The sequence below is a fragment of the Ranitomeya imitator genome, chromosome 1, assembly GCF_032444005.1.
Source record: "Ranitomeya imitator isolate aRanImi1 chromosome 1, aRanImi1.pri, whole genome shotgun sequence".
NCBI classification, from domain to species: Eukaryota; Metazoa; Chordata; class Amphibia; order Anura; family Dendrobatidae; genus Ranitomeya; species Ranitomeya imitator.
In genome coordinates, this window is record NC_091282.1 from 148896426 (window position 1) to 148910136 (window position 13711).

A 13711-nucleotide genomic window follows, 5' to 3' on the forward strand; every position below is an offset into this window, starting at 1 on the left:
ATATGTGGCCAGGATGAGAGGACATACATTGAGGGCCTGTCATATGAGGGGACATGATGGAGACATATGGAACCAGTATGAGAGGACATATATGGGGGAAGAAAGAGACATTTGGGGGGGCATGATTGAGACATATGGGGCCAGGATGAGAGAACATATATGGGGCGCAGTATGGTGACATATGGGGGCAGGTTAAAGACATATGGGGTCAGGATGAGAGGACATATATGGGGCAGGATGGAAGGGGCAGGTTGGGAGAACACAAGAACACATGGGGCCTTGATGGGGACATATGGGAGCCAGATGGAGACACATGGGGCCCAGGAATGAGACACATGGGGTCTTGATGGGAAGACATATGGGAGCCAGATAGAGACACATGGGAGCCAGGAACGAGACACATGGGGGCTAGGATGGGGGATGTTATTGCAGGAAGGTGCCAGGATGTAGAGCATTATTACTGTAGGGGCTAATTAAGAGATATTATTACTGCTGTGATATATTTTATTTTTGTGGTTACTGGTTTCAGTGGGGGGAGGTCTGTTGTGAGTTCTGTGGTCAGGCTCCCTCCTGTGGTCATGGGTGGTGCTTCGGCTGGTTCTGTCCATGGGCTTCCTTTGGTGGATGTGAGTGGGGCTGCGGCTTCTGAGTTTCCTTCCTCAGGTGACGAGGTTAAGTCGTTAGATGCTGCTCTATTTAACTCCACCTAGTTCTTTGTTCCTGGCCTCCAGTCAATGTTCCAGTATTGGTCTTGCTCTCTCCTGGATCGTTCTTGTGGCCTGCCTGCCCTGCATAAGCTAAGTTCTGCTTGTGTTACTTTTGTTTGCTATTTTTTCTGTCCAGCTTGCTATTTTGGTTTGTCTTGCTTGCTGGAAGCTCTGGGACGCAGAGGAAGCACCTCCGTACCGTTAGTCGGTGCGGAGGGTCTTTTTGCGCCCTCTGCGTGGTTGTTTGTAGGTTTTTGTGCTGACCGCAAAGCTATCTTTCCTATCCGCGGTCTATTCAGTAAGTCGGGCCTCACTTTGCTAAAATCTATTTCATCTCTGTGTTTGTATTTTCATCTTTACTCACAGTCATTATATGTGGGGGGCTGCCTTTTCCTTTGGGGAATTTCTCTGAGGCAAGGTAGGCTAATTTTTCTATCTTCAGGGCTAGCTAGTTTCTCAGGCTGTGCCCGAGGCGCCTAGGTCTGGTCAGGAGCGCTCCACGGCTACCTCTAGTGTGGTGTGATAGGATTAGGGATTGCGGTCAGCAGAGTTCCCACGTCTCAGAGCTCGTCCTATGTTATTAGTAAATATCAGGTCATTTTCAGTGCTCTTAACCACCAGGTCCATTGTGGTTCTGAATCACCAGTTCATAACAGTACTGGAGGCCCAAAGTACTAATGCTTCTCAATAGAGGGAAAAGAGAAGTTCTGAGACCATTTTTTTTCTCTGCACTGTGTTTTGTCTTTCTTTTCCCCTAGACATTTGGGTGGTTCAGGACACAGGTGTAGCGATGGACATTAAAGGCCTGTCTTCTTGTGTGGATCATCTCACTGCAAGAGTACAAAATATTCAAGACTTAGTGGTTCAGAATTCTATGTTAGAACCTAGAATTCCTATTCCTGATTTGTTTTCTGGAGATAGAGCTAAGTTTCTGAGTTTTAAAAATAATTGTCAACTATTTCTGGCTTTGAAACCCCGCTCCTCTGGTGACCCAGTTCAACAAGTTAAGATCGTTATTTCTTTATTACGTGGCGACCCTCAAGACTGGGCATTTTCCCTTGCGCCAGGAGATCCTGCATTATGTGATATTGATGCGTTTTTTCTGGCGCTCGGATTGCTGTATGATGAACCTAATTCAGTGGATCAGGCAGAGAAAAATTTGCTGGCTCTGTGTCAGGGTCAGGATGAGGTAGAGATATATTGTCAGAAGTTTAGGAAGTGGTCTGTGCTCACTCAATGGAATGAATGTGCGCTGGCAGCAATTTTCAGAAAGGGTCTCTCTGAAGCCCTTAAGGATGTCATGGTGGGATTTCCTATGCCTGCTGGTCTGAATGAGTCTATGTCTTTGGCCATTCAGATCGGTCGACGCTTACGTGAGCGTAAAACTGTGCACCATTTGGCGGTATTATCTGAGCATAAACCTGAGCCTATGCAATGTGATAGGACTTTGACCAGAGCTGAACGGCAAGAACACAGACGTCGGACTGGGCTGTGTTTTTACTGTGGTGATTCCACTCATGCTATCTCCGATTGTCCTAGGTGCACTAAGCGGTTCGCTAGGTCTGCCACCATTGGTACGGTACAGTCGAAATTTCTTTTGTCCATTACTTTGATCTGCTCTTTGTCATCCTATTCTGTCATGGCATTTGTGGATTCAAGCGCTTCCCTGAATTTGATGGACTTGGAGTATGCTAGGCGCTGTGGGTTTTTCTTGGAGCCTTTGCAGTATCCTATTCCATTGAGAGGAATTGATGCTACGCCTTTGGCCAAGAATAAGCCTCAGTACTGGACCCAACTGACCATGTGCATGGCTCCTGCGCATCAGGAGGATATTCGCTTTTTGGTGTTGCATAATCTGCATGATGTGGTCGTGTTGGGGTTGCCATGGCTACAAGTCCATAACCCAGTATTAGATTGGAAATCTATGTCTGTGTCCAGCTGGGGTTGTCAGGGAGTACATGGTGATGTTCCATTCCTGTCTATTTCATCATCCACCCCTTCTGAGGTTCCAGAGTTCTTGTCAGATTACCGGGATGTATTTGATGAGCCCAAGTCCAGTGCCCTACCTCCGCATAGGGATTGCGATTGTGCTATCGATTTGATTCCTGGTAGTAAATTTCCTAAAGGTCGACTGTTTAATTTGTCTGTGCCTGAGCACGCCGCTATGCGGAGTTACGTAAAGGAATCCTTGGAGAAGGGTCATATTCGCCCATCGTCGTCGCCATTGGGAGCAGGGTTCTTTTTTGTGGCCAAGAAGGATGGTTCGTTGAGACCTTGTATTGATTACCGCCTTCTAAATAAAATCACAGTCAAATTTCAGTACCCCTTGCCGCTGCTGTCTGATTTGTTTGCTCGGATTAAGGGGGCTAGTTGGTTCACCAAGATAGATCTTCGTGGTGCGTATAATCTTGTGCGTATTAAACAGGGTGATGAATGGAAAACAGCATTTAATACGCCCGAGGGCCATTTTGAGTACCTGGTTATGCCATTTGGGCTTTCCAATGCTCCATCAGTATTTCAGTCCTTTATGCATGACATCTTCCGAGAGTACCTGGATAAATTCCTGATTGTATACTTGGATGATATTTTGGTCTTCTCGGATGATTGGGAATCTCATGTGAAGCAGGTTAGAATGGTGTTCCAGGTCCTGCGTGCGAATTCTTTGTTTGTGAAGGGGTCAAAGTGTCTCTTTGGTGTTCAGAAGGTTTCATTTTTGGGTTTCATTTTTTCCCCTTCTACTATCGAGATGGACCCTGTTAAAGTTCAGGCCATTTATGATTGGACTCAGCCGACATCTCTGAAGAGTCTGCAAAAGTTCCTGGGCTTTGCTAATTTTTATCGTCGCTTCATCAATAATTTTTCTAGTATTGCTAAACCGTTGACTGATTTAACCAAGAAGGGTGCTGATGTGGTCAATTGGTCTTCTGCTGCTGTGGAAGCTTTTCAAGAGTTGAAGCGTTGTTTTTCTTCTGCCCCTGTGTTGTGCCAGCCAGATGTTTCGCTCCCGTTGCAGGTTGAGGTTGATGCTTCTGAGATTGGAGCAGGGGCTGTTTTGTCGCAAAGAAGTTCTGATGGCTCGGTGATGAAACCATGTGCCTTCTTTTCCAGGAAGTTTTCGCCTGCTGAGCGAAATTATGATGTGGGCAATCGAGAGTTGCTGGCCATGAAGTGGGCATTCGAGGAGTGGCGTCATTAGCTTGAAGGAGCTAAGCATCGCGTGGTGGTCTTGACTGATCACAAGAACTTGACTTATCTCGAGTCTGCCAAACGGTTGAATCCTAGACAGGCTCGTTGGTCGCTGTTTTTCTCCCGTTTTGACTTTGTGGTTTCGTACCTTCCTGGCTCTAAGAATGTGAAGGCGGATGCCCTGTCTAGGAGTTTTGTGCCCGACTCTCCGGGTTTGCCTGAGACAGCGGGTATTCTCAAAGAGGGGGTAATTTTGTCTGCCATCTCCCCTGATTTGCGGCGGGTGCTGCAAAAGTTTCAGGCTGATTGACCTGACCGTTGCCCAGCGGAGAAACTGTTTGTCCCTGATAAATGGACGAGTAGAGTTATCTCTGAGGTTCATTGTTCGGTGTTGGCTGGTCATCCTGGAATCTTTGGTACCAGAGATTTGGTGGCTAGATCCTTTTGGTGGCCGTCTCTGTTGCGGGATGTGCGTTCGTTTGTGCAGTCCTGTGGGATTTGTGCTCGGGCTAAGCCCTGCTGTTCTCGTGCCAGTGGGTTGCTTTTGCCCTTGCCGGTCCCGAAGAGGCCCTGGACACATATCTCTATGGATTTTATTTCGGATCTCCCCGTCTCTCAAAAGATGTCGGTCATCTGGGTGGTTTGTGATCGCTTCTCTAAGATTGTCCATTTCGTACCCTTGTCTAAATTGCCTTCCTCCTCTGATTTGGTGCCATTGTTTTTCCAGCATGTGGTTCGTTTACATGGCATTCCGGAGAACATCGTTTCTGACAGAGGTTCCCAGTTTGTTTCGAGGTTTTGGCGAGCCTTTTGTGCTAGGATGGGCATTGATTTGTCTTTTTCCTCGGCTTTCCATCCTCAGACAAATGGCCAAAATGAACGAACCAATCAGACCTTGGTAACATATCTGAGATGTTTTGTTTCTGCTGATCAGGATGATTGGGTGTCCTTTTTGCCTTTGGCTGAGTTCGCCCTTAATAATCGGGCCAGCTCGGCTTCTTTTGTTTCGCTGTTTTTCTGCAATTCTGGTTTCCATCCTCGTTTCTCTTCAGGGCAGGTTGAGTCTTTGGACTGTCCTGGTGTGGATACTGTGGTGGATAGGTTGCAGCAGATTTGGACTCATGTAGTGGACAATTTGACATTGTCCCAGGAGAAGGCTAAACGTTTCGCTAACCGCAGGCGCTGTGTGGGTCCCCGACTTCGTGTTGGGGATTTGGTTTGGTTGTCGTCTCGTTATATTCCTATGAAAGTTTCCTCTCCTAAGTTTAAGCCTCGTTTCATTGGTCCGTATAGGATTTCTGAGGTTCTTAATCCTGTGTCTTTTCGTTTGACCTTCCCAGCTTCTTTTTCCATCCATAATGTATTCCATAGGTCATTGTTGCGGAGATACGTGGTACCTGTGGTTCCATCCGTTGATCCTCCTGCCCTGGTTTTGGTTGAGGGGGAGTTGGAGTATATAGTGGAGAAGATTTTGGATTCTCGTATTTCGAGACGGAAGCTCCAGTACCTGGTTAAGTGGAAGGGTTATGGTCAGGAAGATAATTCCTGGGTCTTTGCCTCTGATGTTCATGCTGCCGATCTGGTTCATGCCTTTCATTTGGCTCATCCTGGTCGGCCTGGGGGCTCTGGTGAGGGTTCGGTAACCCCTCCTCAAGGGGGGTACTGTTGTGAGTTCTGTGGTCAGGCTCCCTCCTGTGGTCATGGGTGGTGCTTCGGCTGGTTCTGTCAATGGGCTTCCTTTGGTGGACGTGAGTGGGGCTGCGGCTTCTGAGTTTCCTTCCTCAGGTACCGAGGTTAAGTCGTTAGGTGCTGCTCTATTTAACTCCACCTAGTTCTTTGTTCCTGGCCTCCAGTCAATGTTCCAGTATTGGTCTTGCTCTCTCCTGGATCGTTCTTGTGGCCTGTCTGCCCTGCATAAGCTAAGTTCTGCTTGTGTTACTTTTGTTTGCTATTTTTTCTGTCCAGCTTGCTATATTGGTTTGTTTTGCTTGCTGGAAGCTCTGGGACGCAGAGGGAGCACCTCCGTACCATTAGTCGGTGCGGAGGGTCTTTTTGCGCCCTCTGCGTGATTGTTTGTAGGTTTTTGTGCTGACCGCAAAGCTATCTTTCCTATCCTCGGTCTATTCAGTAAGTCGGGCCTCACTTTGCTAAAATCTATTTCATCTCTGTGTTTGTATTTTCATCTTTACTCACAGTCATTATATGTGGGGGGCTGCCTTTTCCTTTGGGGAATTTCTCTGAGGCAAGGTAGGCTTATTTTTCTATCTTCAGGGCTAGCTAGTTTCTCAGGCTGTGCCCGAGGCGCCTAGGTCTGGTCAGGAGCGCTCCACGGCTACCTCTAGTGTGGTGTGATAGGATTAGGGATTGCGGTCAGCAGAGTTCCCACGTCTCAGAGCTCGTCCTAAGTTATTAGTAACTATCAGGTCATTTTCAGTGCTCTTAACCACCAGGTCCATTGTGGTTCTAAATCACCAGTTCATAACAGAGGTCCTGTTACTGAGCAGAGTGACACTGTCATTTTTTTCTTCATCTGCCATATTGTATAAGTTGGGGAAAAAATTGGGGAATGTGCTCTAGATAACTGTGCTATTTTCTGCAGAGACAAGTCCTGGCTGGAAGAATTGATAGCAGTCTGCAATGGATAAAGAAGAAAAGCAACGATGAATATCTTCAACTAGAGACATCACTGGTGACACTATACACTATGTATTATATACAGAGCTCCTGTGTATAATGTCACTTGTGATCACTGTATTACCTATATATTGACACTACACAATGAATATGTATGTGCAAAGCTCCTGTGTATAATGTCACTGGTGTTCCTTGTATTACCTGTACACTGCCACTATACACTGTATACTATATACAGAGTTCCTGTAAATAATGGCACTTATGCTAATATTAGTATTGTTTTTTTTATTAATTATCAGTATTGTAATATCCAGTCACTATGTGGGGGTAATATGTGATCCAGTCATGGTGTGGCGGTATTTGTTCCTTGTATGTGGTATTATTCAGTCACTATGTGATAGTAATATGTGTCTGGTAATGGTGTGGTGGTATTTGTCCCTGTATGTGGTATTATTCAATCACTATGTGGGGGTAATATGTTATCTAGTCATGGTGTGGCGGTATTTATTCCTTGTATGTTGTATTATTGGTAATTTTAAAAATTGTATGTGACGCATACAGTATATACCTAAAAAAAGTATAGAATATTTTAAGAAATGTTTAATAGGTCAGAGTAGAGTAGAGATGGACCAAAAAAAGTCTACCTTGTTGTGGTGGCAGGCTTAAAGAATCTTTTGGCCAAATCAAAAGTTGACATGTATGACACATGGTGTTCAATGGTAACTGTTAATATGTGATTGGTGATAATGTGGTGCTGAAGTGGAGTTTTTCCAAGAGTGGGTGGTAGGACTGTGGAAGGTTAGAGGGGTGGAGGTGGTGCTGGGGTGTTGCCTGGGCGGCAGCCCTGTGTACAGATAATAAAGTAGATCTCCCATTTACAAAAAAAGCATGTATACTTAATGTATCCTCCTTGCCGTCCAAGGAGCAAAAAAAGAACTTACAGAACACCACATATTGACCATACTTGATTGTCATAGTTAAAGGGGTTGGCCACTACTAGGACACCCCCTTCTTGAACTTAATGGCCCCAATAAAATAAAAAAACCTATACTCATCCCCTGTGCTTGCACCGTTCCAGCGGTGTCAGCACTCGTGGTCCCAGAGCTCTCTTGTGGTGTTCTGACACATGACCCCGGTGCCCAATCAGTAATGGCATCACTGTCTCCACCTTCGTACAGATTGAACATGAAGACGAAGCCAGGGGTCAGCTGCAGTCTGGACTTCCTCTTCATGTTCAATCCATACAAAGGTGAAGACAGTGATGCCAGTGCTGAATGGGCTCCAGGCATCACATGTAAAAACACCGCAAAAGAGCTCCGGGACCGTGAGTGCTGACAGCGATGGAACGGCGCTAGCACAAGAGGTGAGTAGAGATTTTTATCTTATCAGGGCCAAACATTTAGTTCAAGAAGGGGTTGTCCTAGTAGTGGACCACCTCTTTAAGTTTCTTGAGAATAAAGTCTAAATTCTCATAGGTTTCCTTTACAGAGAATGCCCTACAGGCACTGAAGCATACTTGGTGTCATTGTGCAGTAGCGCAGCGTTCAGACTATTTTTGGATGAATCAATAAAGAGTCTCCACTCACTAACATTTTACCCAATGAAACATTTTCCAATCAGCTCAGGAACATCTTTGCAACACACGAGAGCACTGTCTTTATAAAAGTATGAAAAGAATTCCATTTGTATCCTTCTGTACCATGAAAAACAGGTACCAGGAGCTAGCAGGTGCTTTTCCTTTGGCATAGAGCATAAAAGTTCTGCAGAATTTTTAGAAAAGTCATAGTCCCTGAATAAATAATTTATTTCAAGCTGTAAAAAAAACTAGCTCGTTAAGACTAGCATGGAAGTTTCTGTCAGAATCCTGCTCTTCATGTTCTGAATCTTCTGAATCAGGTGTATGTTCTAGTTTCTCCGGAGGTGAGGGGCCAGCTATTCCTGGACCATTGACACAGCGCGATTTGCTGACAGTGACAGGAGGTCCGGGTATATAATTTCCTTCTTATTTCTAAGGTTGAATCCCTTCACATTGCATGTACAAAAGTAGCAGTCATCATTATTATTTTGCAGTTCTCTCCAGATCATATGAACGCTAAAGTGAAAGCTCTTTCTTCCCTTTAGACCACTGTCGTAATTCTTCTGCACAAACAGAACACACTATGTGTGGAGCCCAAGACTTGTCCTGATCCCCTAGTTTTTTACCAGAGTACGCATAATACACTTTTCTATGGAAGTGCATAATGTTCCTTCATTGTTTCTTCATTACAATACATCTGCAAATGTAGCAAACGTTTTAGGGTGAATTATGGCACCTTCTTGTAGCCATTTCAATCACATTGTCAGAAACAGAAGCTTAATCCAGCAAAACCACTAAATACTGACAGGAATCCTGGTTTGGACACCACAATGCAGCTTTCAGTGACTTCTTATACTGCTGAGGTAAAACGAAAGCTGTGCTCTGATTGGTTGCTATGGACAACACCCCACTCTTTGCAAGCTGGGTTAAGAAAATCTTTTCTGCCCACAGCAGCCAATCCCAGCACAACGTCCACTAATGTCTAACTAATTGTGACACTAGTGCCGGCGTCACTGCATGTTCCCCTTCCTCCCGGCAGGGGCGCTGACATACTCACTGCTCTAGAAAATACTAATAACGGCCCTAGGAGAGATGGAAATGAGACCAAATCAAAGATTTTAGTGTTGAACCACACTAAAATTCTTGCTTTGGTCTCATTTCCAGCGCTCCTAGGGCCATTATTAGTATTTTCTACTGCATTTTGTATCCTCCTAGAAGGTTAATGGCTGGAACTGCGGTGGACCTTTTGCCTTCAATCTTAACTGTTACCTTCACAGCGCTCCCTAGTGACCGCTTTCTTTTCCCTTGAATTTCAATACTCACTGCTCTGGCAGCGTAGTAGTGTTTCCATTCCCTGCATGCCTTCCTGGTTGTCCTTGCTAGTTTGTTGTCAGGTCCCTGAACCTATTCTTATACCTATTCCTGAACCTGTTCCCTGAACCTGATCTGTTGGATCCTGAACCTGTTGCTGTACCCACCTAGTCTGAACCTGATCCTGTTCCTATTTACCATATTACCTGAACCTGAATCCGCTCCAGTTGTATGTGAACCTAAAGCAGCTCTGGCAGTATCTGAGCCTGAAACCGCTTTGGCAGTGAGTAATCCTAATGCTACTCCAGCGGTACTTGAGCCTGAAACCACTCGGCAATATGTGTGTTAGAACGGAACTGCACAAAATAATTATAAGGATGTTATAAGGTGCGTTCGCAGCCCGGGGTCCACCATGCAGAGATGGAACCTGCTGCTGAGTAAAGACGGACTATATAGCAGCATAATGTGGATACACACACGTTAACTTCACCCGGTATGAAGGAAGTGAACCCTGTTGCATCACAGGGCTGCGGTACTGCATAAAGAGCGCAAGCAAAGAGTCACAGAACTCTGTCCCAAGACTCAGGGAAAGAGTTCCTCTAGACCTCTTGCGCTCGACACCACTACTGGGGTGTCAGAGAATAACAGAATTAATAATTTACTGCACAAGAGTGCATGCAGTGCCGCTCTGACGGACGCCACTAACCACCCAGACTTGGGCCAGGAAAGCACTCTACAGCGCAGCACTGGCAGTTACTGCTATCAGACGCTGTATCGTGTGCTAGCTGTGTGGAATAGCACTGACAGGCGCTAGGTAGCTTCCACCATTCGCGAACAACACTAGGGATGGGAATGATTCGGAGCATTCATCCATCGACATGCATACATCCACACACACACAATAATAAGGCTATACTAGCGCTTGGCCATGCGGCCATGTGAATCTTTTATAGCGGAAGCTCTCCAGGACTTTCCTAGTGGTCCAATAGGAGCTGCTACAGGACCTGAGGATGTGACTCCCAACCTCCAATGAGAGGTCATCCCTTGGGCATGCTCAGAAGAAGAAAAGCAGGACTTAGTCCCAGGGACACCTGCTCGCCGCTGATCAGTACTGGTTACAATGGCTGAGCCTGGAGGGGCAGCAGTAACCAGTCGCACAGTATCAGCTTGAGCCAGACGCTGGGACCGACTTCTCTGCTGAGCAGGCTTCACTGTGGCTGGAGGAGAATGAGAGACCGCAGCAGAGATGGTTTGAGATTCCACCTGTGCAGTGGCGGGAACTTGACATCTAACAATGTGAGCCTTAAACTGCTCCAGCAGCACGTGAGCCTGCAGCCATTCTGGTGGAACCTGTACCAGTGTCGATTCTGTCAAGTGATCCAGGCTCTGTACTTTCTGAAACTGCACCAGTATCCATCCTGTCAAGTGTTGCGGGATCAACATTATCTGAACCTGCATCAGTATCCAGTCCTGCCTTGGACTCCAAGTCACTGTCTGCGAACCTTACCCTTGGGGTAGTACTTGGCGGCAACCTGCAGCTCAAGCCTAACTCCATCATTATGTCCAGCATAACATACATTATGTAAAAAACAGATGGTCATTTAGTCACCTTCCTCCAAAGGCAAGCCCGGACCATAGCACAGTGGATATATGATCCATGTTCATGACACCAACCTTATAACACTAAAATCATCCACCAAATGTCACGCAAAGGGGTCAAAGTATGGTGCAACCAAAAGTCTATGGAGTCAGTGTAAGTGAAAAAATTGTACATGATGGAATTTTTTTCAATATTTTACTGAGTTCAGCAATCAAAAGTATATAAAAATCACTTCTTACTTTTCCAATAATTTTACCCTTGCAGACCTGGGTTAGTTAATTCTGCACTAACAAGAGTCATGGTTATCTTCATAAATACCCTGTTGTGACATAAACTAATTTACTGATACAATTCCACCACACTGTATGAGTTTTTTCTTTTATCTTCTCCATTGCTTCTGAACTTTAAAGCACTGTTACGCTATGTATGCTGCCGACTGCTGTAATTATATTGAAGGTATTTAGTTGATTACTTTCCTGAGTAAGAAATGATAAGAATTATCTTAATTAACATAACACAATAGAAATTTCTGCTTATGATAGATTTAATGTAATTTTATCATATTATGATTTAGATTTAATGTAAAATTAACTTAAGTCATTTTCAAAACCATTTTAAGAAAAAAAACTATTAGAAGTAGCAATACAATAAAATAGAAGGCTTCTTATATCTTTAAATATCAAATATACATTTAGCAAGGATGTAACGTTCCAAGATTTAATGGAACAATGTTTTGATTGTCAAAAGGGTAGTTTTGGTAGTGATGATGAGAATATGCAAGCTTTTGGGGGTAAATCAGCATTTAGGCATAACAGACGCAATCAGTGGGTCTGATGGCTGAGTAAGAATAAATGAGGTAATATAATCTGATGGAACTAATGTGAGGCTTTCATTTAAAAGTGAATATTACATTTGTACTCTACTTTTATGCCATAAAGTTTAATTACTATGTGTAGTCCTTTGGCACTGTTAGATTTTGCTTGAAAGTCTAAAGGGTATGTGCACATCACATCTTTTTTCTGATAGCTAAGCCACGGAAATCTTTCTATGCTAAGCCACATTAGAAAAATGCCAGGGATCTTTCTCTTGAAACAACTTCACTGGCAGCCTTGCCATCTCTTTTTGTGGTTGAGTAGAATGTACATGCTACTTCATTTAACAGCTTCAATGTTTCTAAACTTTGAAGTAGTTAAAAGAAGGAGCAAAAGACTAAACATGTGTGATGTCATTTTTACATTACTGAGCACTATGCAGGCAGAATCTGCCTGAAATGAACGTCATGGGCACATACTCGTACCCTTGAAGAGATTTCCCACCTAAAGTTTGTGCAGATTTTTCTGGGAAATTAGATTTGCATAGAGAAAGAAGTCATTCTATGTCTCTTATTATGTTTTGGGGTGCCTGCAGACCCCTGAGCATAATAAATGTAAAAATAAAAAATAAAATACTTATACTCACCTCTCCATTCACCTTTCCTGCCACACCAGCTGCTCCCGACCCAGTGCCCTGACCTTTGTATCTCCGTTGTGCTGCATCTACAGTCTGGTGCTCATTTTCAGCTGGGGCTTTCAGCCATAAGCAAGCCCCAGAGGTTCATTAAACTCCAGAAGCTATCCTTGGCCGGAATCCTTAGCCTAGAGGGAAAGTCCAGTGATGCATTGTGACGCACAATGGGGAAAATAAGTATTTGATACACTGCTGATTTTGCAAGTTTTCCCAAGTAAAAAGAATGGAGAGGTCTGTAATTTTTTATTGTAGGTACACTTCAACTGTGAGAGACAGAAAAGTTGAAAAAAATCATATTGTATGATTTTTACATAATTAATTTACATTTTATTGCATAAAATAAGTATTTGATATATATATATATATATATATATATATATATACATACTTTAAATAATTGCTTCTGAGTATTTTTCTAATAAGTTATAATCAGCCAGAACATGAAATGCCTGAGAATCATAACCCATGGCTCATGCCAAAATGAAAAATAAGGGCGAGTTTGGGAAAATGTTGAGGTGGCAATATGCTCTACACCTCCTCTATCGCAGGATGGATAATGTATTTGAATAATACAGTTATTGTATCAATTCCCTCTGAAGATGTTCTGGATCCATCTAAAGTTGTTCTGGATCCATGGTTATAGAAGCTGTGGGAGTGTTAAGTGCAGCACTAGCACTCTGCTTCTATATGTTAAACAAGATGTTATTAGGGGGCTGAGATAGAAGCAGAGTGCCGGCACTGCACTCACCTCTCCCATAGAGTCTATCTTCAGAGGGTGGCGATGCAAGAAACTATAGTAGCTGCAGTACCACCCCTGATGATGTCTTGTTCCAGTAGGGGGGATAAGCGCTCCATGGAAGTGAGTGCAGCCCCACCCTCCTGTGACATTACATTTGAGATTCAAAACACTTTTAAGAATTAGCTAGATTGAGAGAAGTGTGGGGAATTTTATAATTAAGCTAATTAAAAAAGTGTATTTTACAAAAAAAAATGGAACAGCACAATACCAATTGGCGTGTTCTTAGGCCTCCTCAGGAATGCATCCAATACATGCCCCAGTCCTAACAAAAGTAAAAGGGAAGGCAGTATTCCATTGATTATAGGTGAAAAAAGTGGATTTTAGTTAGACCCACATAGCACGGCGACTTTCTGCTCACACTGAGTCTTTCTCAAGCCCAGGCTCAGTGTGAG